Genomic DNA, 8,163 nt, shown 5'->3' on the forward strand with positions numbered 1-8,163 from the left:
GATCTCTCCAGCGCGGTCGCGGGCTGGTACAAACTCTTCCCCACCTCCTCGCTGGCCGACTCCAGCATCGGACCTCTGACGCGCCGCCTCTCCCAGTCCTCGCTGGAGAGCTCCACCAGCCCCTCCTGGTGGGAGAGTCTGGGAGGGGAAAGGAGATGTCCTGACCTACCAAAACTGGTAGTGGATAGCTGTAAATATCCTGTCCTTTTTCTTTTTTCTTTTTTCTCCTTTTTTTTAAAAATCTCCTTCCCGAAACAAACCCACTCTCGACACGCTCCTCCCCGAGCACGCGTCCCGGCGCGCAGAGGGGGACGTCGGAAAGGGAGCGAGGGCCGTGTGTTTTGAGGCAGGGGGAAGGAGAAGCAAAAAAACCTCCCCCGTGAGGCAGACCGAGGGCCGCGACTGCCGACCGATCCCGAGACTGTTACCGCACCTCGTCCCGTCACCCCCTCGGAAAGGAATCGAAGTGACGCGTTTCTCTCCTGACCAGCCGGCGAGAGCATCTCGGTCTGATTCATTCAGTGCCGCTGCAAGCAGCATGTTGACGAGGATTCTTTTCCTTCAATTTTGTTTCCTTGCATCTGAGGAAAAGGTAGCTTCTCAAAGAAAAAACCTCAGAAAAAAATCCAACTCAGCACTACTATTTTTTTTTTTTTCCCCCCAAGGAATGTAGCATCTTCTATTATGTAGCTTGCCACGTGCTAACAACACACTCACTCTCTGCAATATCTAAGAGACTCCGGATTGACCGGAAACATCTGCCAGTCACTTCCCGTTTGTTCGTTTTCCAACACAAATTCTGCCACACTGAGCGAGCACTTCTGGTGGCCATTTTTCTTTTTTTTTTTTTTTTTTCCTATTTTTTTTCCGGTAGCATGTAGCCTGTGACCAGTGACATTGCCAAAGCAAGACAGAACAGAAAAAGGTGCGCTCACCTCACCTAAGCATACGCTGGTCTTATCCTCGTGTTTCACCACTGACCGTGGTCTTGTACAGCCAAAGCAAGACCCAAAATATAAACTCTGTGATGCCTCACGTGAAAATTCGAGTCAGGAGAAGGTGACCCGATGGAGCAGGAGTACCGTGACGCTGGTTGATCGTCTGGCTCCCTGCCCTTTCCTCCCGTGAGGGCCAGCTCGAGGTCTGGGACGCTCTCCTCGATCCTTGAATTTCAAGTAGGAGCAGAGGGTTTGCCAGACCCCGCGGCAGGACGCACCTTTCTCTAACTCTCGACTTGTTGGTACGCTACAGGGGAACATCTCAACAGCATCTTCTGCTGATCTGGAATTAGGGTGACTGAGAGGTTACGAACAAAGGACTAGATGCTTTGAATTTATTATCGGGATGAGTGTTTTGGGTTTTTTGTTTGTATGTTTTGTTTGTTTGTTTTTAAAGCAGCATTTTGGTTCCCCTCAAGGGACCAGTTCTTGTAGCAAAACCGAGAATTACGGAAGCTTTTTTTGAAGGTGCCTAATGAAATTTGCTGAAAATACTCAGGGGAGACACCACTAGAAACTCTGGTTTCTTCATAAAATATACTTAACACAATGACTGTCCTGAAGGATCAGTTTCCAAAAGAGAAAAAAACCCAACACACCAAAAGATGAGCAGTCTTGAGACTGGAAGAGGACAAAAGGTTAATGGGGAATTTTTACCAACCAGATGGCTCTGACCTTCAGTCTTTAACACAAATCAACCCACAGCACAGTTGGGATTTTTTACAGTTATTTATTGGCAAAGCAGAGAATTTCACAATGCTCAGAGCACAACAAAACCAACCTGTGGTTCTCCTGGTGACGCCAGGAACGATGAACCAGCTCGAACCTGTTGCCACAACGGAACAAAATCAAACCTGAAGGAAAAGACTGTTGCGATGAAGCTGTCCCCTCCACAAACCCCAAACCGGGGGTCAGCAAAACTCCACTGCTCAGCGGCTGGGTTACCCGACAACCGCCACAATTTTAGCGACATTGTGTCAAGGAATTTCAGCTGCTATCGTGGACTTTGGATCTTTACCAAACCAAAATCACTGTAGACCTCTGAGAAGAGAGTGGGCTGCATGCTGCTGACCGGGGATGGAGAGGGGTCTGCTTCAAGACCCCAATGCCCGCCTTGTCAAGTATTAAATCCTCATCTGCTAGAGCAGTCAGCGCTTTTTCAAGCAACACACACTGATTTCGGAGCTCGTGCTGAATGGTGACGCACAGGACTGTGGGATGCACTAACAGTCTCGAGCGGTTTGAGGAAGCAAACTCGGTGCCCTGACTACTGCAACAGGAATAAACAATGGTTTAGAACACGACGTTCCTTCCAGAGCACGAAGCAGTTATATGAGGTCAACGACGCCTGGACGAGGCTAAACTTTCTCTCCCCTGCCGTGCTGGATTTTTGAATATACATGAGGGAAGGCATCTTAAGAGGAAAAGCTTTCTTTCAAGCTAACATTATTTGCTTTTGCTTTACCAACTTGATTTCAACAGAAAAATGAAAAATCTGCCTCTGGTGGGACAATAACCGTGTCGACAGGGAAGTGGAATAGCAATGTGGGCAGAGCAGGGAGCTCTGCAGGTATTTTCTGCTCACTGGTGTGGAGACAGCATCTCACCCCCTTCCCCTTCCAGCACAGAGCTCGCTGGCTGTAAACCTCTCCAGCGAGTTCCAGAGCTTTACTGTTCCCCTGCTCCGCGAGCAACGTAACGCTTTTCTTGAGATAGAGAACAGAAGCGGATGAAGACTAGCAAGGAACACTGGGACAGCCGGGCGCGCACCCACAGCAGCAGATGCTTGAGGTCTAGCAAAAGGCTCACTGGTTCTGCACCAGTAGAAAAACCTGCCCTTGCTGGCACATGGAAAATCCAGAGAAAAGAACTGATTTCCGGAAGACACACCTGGGTACTCCACGGAACATGGAAAACCCAAATACTTTGGCTTATTTTTTATCATCGATAGACTGAGGATGCATTGGAGGGTAACAGCGTAGCTAACATCAGAACAAACTGCACCCCAGTTCTTTCTCAGTGGTGTATTCTCGTTTGCTGCAACGCGATGGGTTTGTGGGAACGATTCCTCCTGCTCGTTGAGAGCCCGGCAAGGCAGAGCCACTGTGCCAGCGACTTCAACTGATTGTCACTCACTAGACAAACTGAAATTCATCAAAACCTTAACTTCTTCACTTTCAGCACTACGTGTCCAGTCCCCCCCCGGAGCTGGTACTCACTTCTCTGGGGAAGCATCTGGGTCAGGACCCACCTTACACTCGTGTGGAAAAACTAAAATGGGAGAAGAGACCGAAGTGTGCTACGTTTACATTGCAACATCAGCTCCTTCCCGTTTCTGAATGCGTGCGACCATGTGGCAGATGTTTTCCTGCCTGCAACAACATGAACAAAAAAGCCAAGACACCCAGTTGCTTTCTACACATGACACACCAGAAAAACCACAAGCTTCTGGACTCCAGGTTTTTTTCTGGGGGAATGTTTAATTGCAAAGGGCATTTTTTTAATGTACTATATGATTTGCAAAAGGTGGCTGCGCTGACTAGGTATTATGCATTAGATTATTTCCTCCCTTTTCTCCACCTTCCATCAGGAAACGAAATTCAAACCATTCGACTTTCCAGATATTTTCCCCTAGAAAGAATAACTAATATTAAACTGAATCAGCTTTGCAGCCCATTTTATATCCAGCACTCCCAGCAGTAAGTGAGCAGCAAGTAGCACGCAGCACCCACCTGAGACACAGAAGACCTTACAGAGCTGACAGTAGATGCTGGTGTCAGAATCAAGGCACCCTACTTGAGTAACAAGGATGGATTTTGCCAAAATAGCCTTGAAATGATACTTAAACATCCCCTAAACTCTAGTACAAAGAGAGTCTCGGCCATGCAGCAAAGCTCAGAAAATACTACATGATTTCATGCCCAGACCTAAGTTATCCCTGGGTTTTCTACAAGCCTGGAATGGGCTTTATTTGCCAAAGGTGAGTGACTGAAAATTTTCTAGGGCACCAGAAGGTGGGCCAGGCTTCTGGGCTCAATCAAAAATTAGCTCCTGTTTCATCAACGTCATAGCATGTTGAAAGCATGGGAAGACGATGCTTAGACATAGTTTTCCTGAAATTCAGTGAGATACAGAACCAATTACCAGGCCAGCAATCAGAAAACTAAACCTATTAAGTGGCTTTGGAAAATGCCACAGAGCAACTGAGAGGGTGGGAAGTATTCCCTCCATGGCCACCTTTTCCAGCTCTTAAAACCTTTTCTGCAGAAGCAGTTACAGATGTAGCTCTTGATTGCAAATACAGGACCAGAAATTCCTGCAGGAGTGAAATCAGGACTCCCTTTATTGATAGGGAATCACTTCTGTTCACTGTCTTACACAACTGCTCTAGCAGCGATAAGACTTGAGAAGTCAAGCCTGCATCTGTACGTGTTTGCACACATTGGTGCACGTGAGAGGAGTTAACACATTTAAATACCTTTGCTTGTTTAAGTGGGCTTGCAAATACTCAGCAGCAGTGAGTACAATGTAAGGGTCTTTACTGATATAAGACCATTTATAAAAACAGCACCAGTGATGTTTTTTCAGGTATAAAGAGTCCACCTTCTATTTTCTTCCAGTTGACTCAGACACTTTTCCCAGATTGATGTGAAACGCTTGGACAATGCACATCTGTAAACGTCCTTAAGGGTGTGCATTTGGTTACTGATTTGGAAAATAACTGCATTTTAAAGGTCAAGGAACAGTGTTCAGGCACCGTTCTTCTTGATGGCTGAATTCAAAGTCTAAATGTGTTTTGCATCACAGATGGAAAAAGATATTAAGAGCGCTCTCTGCTTTCTTTTGGGTTTTCATGCCTCCAGACAGATCTGTAAAATTCCCTTCAGTAAAAGCAATGTGCCAAAGGCATGATGGCCCACTCCAATGTTTCTCTAGCAAAGCTGTTTCAACTGGAAGTCTTCCTTCTACTTCATGTTCACAAGCATAGAAAACACCTCAACCCTTGGCTGGTTGTTAGAGGTGCAACAGTTATGTTTATGAGCTAAAAAGAAGGTTGAAAGGCTGCAGAAAAGAATTCCTATGGAAAAAGAAGTGTCTGCAATAAGCATGGTTGGAACTGGTGGGGTAAAGATGTGCCACGTGTAACACAGCTGAAGTTGTACAAAACAGACTCAGTGACCAGATGTGACAATAACGCTCACCTTAACTGAGCTGGTCCGTATTTGGGGAAGATGTAGGTTTTAAAAGTAGACTTGGGAAAATGTACAGTAAAGGGCCTAAGTGTTTGTCTTGCTGTCTGAATAACCGCCACACTGTTTAACCCCGATCACCTGCCTCGGGCACAGACACCAGAACGGAGCACAGTAGCGCCTGGGAATCCAGGAGAAAGCCGCTTGGTTTAGCAGCTGCCACCAAGACCCAAGAGCTGGTGCAACCACTGTGCCTGTCTGGAGCTCTGACTATTGGTATACCTCATTTCAACCCCCCCTCCTTCTTTTTCTCTTTTTTTTTAAGAACCAGAGCTTAGTGCACTGTATCACATTCAGGTTATTTTTTGTTGTAACTGTGCAATGAAGAGCAATTATACGGGGTGTGCATTTACCACCTGCTCCCACGCTGGCTCCCGCGAGCCCAACCTCTGCTTCATTTAGCACTTGCACTATTGATTGCTGAGCTAAAGGGCAAGGGAAGCAAGAGGCCAGAGCGCTTCTCTGGAGGGAGGGATGATTCGGCTGGACAGTAGGTACCCCTACTATCTCCTGTTAAAAGCATGTAGATAAACAGCGCTCCAAAGGCTGCCCCTTAGCCCGACACAGGCGGGTGTTTGCAGTCCTGCTCCCCGAACACCCTCCCCTCCCACAAAGGGCCGGCAAGGAGGTGAGCATCTCGGCTGGGACAAGCTGAGGGCAGTGCTGCTGCTCCTGGAGGAGCTGTGAACCCTCACTAAAGCTTTTGCCTGTAGCACGGATGGAGAGAGGGAGCCTCAGAAGCAGGCAGAAAGGGTGTCCCTCCAGTGGGAGGACAGGTATTGAACACTGATCGCATTTCCTGACAGGATTGCTGTCTGTATATATCTGCTAGATCCCAGTACTCGCTAACGAAAAAAAAAGGGAACTTTGCCCTAACGCTTGCAGCGAGAACCGTGAAGCAATGCTTGCTGTCAGAGGGCCTCTGGACGGAGCAGCACCCCCCTCCTTGTACCCGACTGGCCAGGGACCCTGGCGCGGATGCCTCTTGAATGTTAGCACTTTGAAGTTGGTGGCCTTGTTTTCTTAAAAGGGCTTGATCTTTTCATGCAGTTAAAACTAAATAATCTTCCCCATCATGTTGTCCTACTCCCCACCTCAAAATTAAGTGATGAACAAGCACCTCAACCATTTAAGATATTGTCCAGGAGTCAAGAATCTGTCATTAATCTCAGAAGTTTATACCTCAAATATAAAAACATATACATCTGTCTTAGTAACAACACTTGGTAAAGTAGCAGCTCCAAGTTTGAATTGAACTTTGTCCTTGATTTGATTACTAACGGCACTAGGAAAAAACCAAAACCAAACCCACATAAGCACACAGAGAAAAAGCACCAATGAATTTTTTAGAAGCATCCAAACTGAAGCATTCATCCTATCAAAAAATTCAGAATTTGTATTCCCAAACAAGACACGTGAGGGATTTTACCTATACCTTACAAATCTTTAAACACAGCCTATGCCTTTTAAACTGCGTTAAGCCCCCCAAAAAGTAGAGGGGGCAGAATACTAACATGCACTGGCAAAGAAAATTGCATAAAAGGGTCCAAGATTGTTAAAGGTACAAGGCAATGAGAGATGCACCCAGAACAACTCAGCCAGCCAGTCATTTCTAACCATAGCCTTTCTCCTCCCGGTAGCTGCTTCAGAAGGCTGAGTATCTTGACAGGGGTGCATCATATGAAAGCGATACAACCATGCAAGGACACAGAAATCTATGCTGCTTCACATTTTCCATTGAAAATTGAAAAGAATTACCTAAACCAAGAGAGTCCCATTAGACTGGGAAATTGTCAGAACTCCATTAGCCACAAGTTAATTGCTACTATGAGCTTAGCCTTCAATCTCTAATGAAAAAAAGATAGCAGACATCTCACCATTTCAGTGGCACACGTCAACCTTACGCCTTTCTGTGTGCATCCGTTACCTAAGGGGAAACGGAGAGTTAGATGCAGAACTCGTACAGGACTGACACCCTCACCCTGGCTAGCTTTGTACTTTTGGAAGCCAGGATGTAATCGCATTAGTGAACAAATTTGGCTGCCTTCACTAGCCCACTCGTATTTTGTGATAAACTTTGCTTTGATGACAGATTCGTAAGTTTAACAACTCCACCTTAAAATAACTGCCACCGAGGGGTGAACTAGGGGGTCCTTTAAGCCCCAGTTCCATGTTCAAGACAAGGGGATGGGCTTGTGATGGATACTTGAGAATGGTAATAGATTTAAAAAAGCAAATGGCAATTTTATACCTGTGTTATGTAATGTTTTATATGTGTGTGGTCTTTCTTAATGTAAAACTCTTGTATTTTTGTGGTTTATATGCAGCAGGACTGATGGCTGTGAGGGTGCACGCTATTTTGTAAAATATTCTTAGCCAGTTTTCCCAAGGAGGAAAAAACTGAAGTATTCACATTTTCATTGGCTTGTACCTGCATGTACAGTATTGGGGCAGCAAGTGAAGATGATTAAAGCCAGCTTGAAAACTTTTTTCTGTGCTTGAGTTGAGCTTCTTAAAGCATCCAGCCCAAAACCACACGTGTAGCTTAAAAAAGCCAACCCTCCCCCCCAGCTGGGAAGGAGGGGAAGAGGAAGAAACCCTCTTTTTTCTGAAAAGAGCAGGTTTTGACTTGAGGAAAGAAATACCATAATTAATATGCAAGCAGAGTACCGTCAACTCAAGGCTCACACAATCAGCTGAGCTCCCTCCCCTGCAGCTGCACATAGCCACCCACAAGCCTAAGGAAAACTGGCCTTCATATTTGTTCTTTAGGTGACTCCTAAATCTCCCCAGCCTTTCATATTCTCACTGTTACCGCTTTTTGTAAAAGCTTAAAATTTACCTTTTGAATAGGCCTTGGTCAGGTTTTGTTGAACATTAGTGTAAAGCTGCAGTTCTAATAATTTTAAGTTCTC

Source organism: Fulmarus glacialis, unplaced genomic scaffold (genome assembly GCF_000690835.1).
Source record: "Fulmarus glacialis isolate BGI_N327 unplaced genomic scaffold, ASM69083v1 scaffold41864, whole genome shotgun sequence".
In the NCBI taxonomy this organism is placed as follows: domain Eukaryota; kingdom Metazoa; phylum Chordata; class Aves; order Procellariiformes; family Procellariidae; genus Fulmarus; species Fulmarus glacialis.